Here is a 1484-nt window from a genome sequence, read left to right on the forward strand (position 1 = left end):
CCCTGGGCTATTCAAAATTTGATGGGCGGCTCCTACAAGGCTACCAGGAGTCGTGCCCTATTTCGATGATGTGTTGGTATCAGGGAAGATTTAAGAGAACTGGGGAAGCGAGGAAAGTTTTGGCCATTTTAGGTCGGCAGGATTAAAAGTCAAAAAGTGTCAGATAGGGGTCGAATCTGTTGAATTTTTGGGCTATAGAATAGACAAAAGGATTCACCCACTGAGAGCAAAGTCAAAGCGATAAAGAGGCCCCAGCACCCAAAAACAAGACAGAACTCCAGGCTTTCCTGGGTCTGGTAAACTTTTATGCTGTATTTTTAAGAAACAAAGCAACCGTTGCTGAACCGCTGCATAAATTGCTTGGAAAAACACTGTTTGGTCTTGGGGAAGTCAGAGAATAGGGCATTTGAGGCAGTAAAAGTTTGCTATCAAGCGATAGCCTGTTAATACAATACAACAACAGACTGCCGTTAGTATTGGTTTGTGATGCATCCCCTATGGAGTAGGAGCTGTACTTAGCCACAGACTCCCAAACGGCACTGAAGCCCCTATAGCGTTCTATTCACGAGCGATGTCCCGGCTGAGAGGAATTACAGCCAGCTAGATAGGGAGGCTCTCGCAATAGTGTCAGGGTGAAAAATTTCACGAATACGTTTTGGCGAGACTTTGAAATTGTGACGGATCACAGACCGCTATTGGGGTTACTGGCTGGCGACCGCCCAACGCCAGTAGCACTCTCACCTAGACTGACCAGATGGACTATTTTTCTGGCCGCCTACTCCTACAAACTGCAGCATCGGCCTGGAAAGGAGCTGGGGCATGCGGACGCACTGAGCAGATGCCCATTGCCAGGAAATCGAGGACCCCACCCGGGCACCCGTTCTACTAATTGACTCTTTGGACTCTGGCCCAGCCACATCTCAGGAAGTGGCTCGGGCCTCCTACCGGGACGTTGTTTTAAGAACTGTGATTGGATGGGTTCAAAGGGATGGCCGCCGGGCGACGCTTTAAAGAGTTTGTAAAGAAAAAGGGAATTGTCTGTGCAAGGGGTGCCTGCTCTGGGGGATAGGGTGGTAGTTCCAGAGAAGCTGAGGAAAAAGTCCTGGAACTCCTGCATGAGGGTCACCCAGGAATTGTGAGGATGAAGGGGTTAGCGAGGAGCTATGTCTGGTGGCCCCTAATGGACAGGAAATCAGTGACAGGGTTGGCCGATGCCAAGTCTGTCAGGAATCCAGACCACTACCTCCCACGGCCCCAGTGTTGGAGTGGGAGAAACCCCAAGGCCCTTGGTCCCGCATACACATTGATTTTGCCGGCCCTTCCACGGCCAAACATTTCTAATTGTGGTGGATGCATTCTCCAAATGGCTGGAGATCATCTAATGAAATCCACAACCGGAGCTGTCACTGCAGCCCTAAAACACCTTTTCGCCACATGGGCTACCGGACACCATCGTGTCCGATAACGGTCCACAGTTCACCGCA

The sequence above is a fragment of the Ahaetulla prasina genome, chromosome 3, assembly GCF_028640845.1.
Source record: "Ahaetulla prasina isolate Xishuangbanna chromosome 3, ASM2864084v1, whole genome shotgun sequence".
In the NCBI taxonomy this organism is placed as follows: Eukaryota; Metazoa; Chordata; class Lepidosauria; order Squamata; family Colubridae; genus Ahaetulla; species Ahaetulla prasina.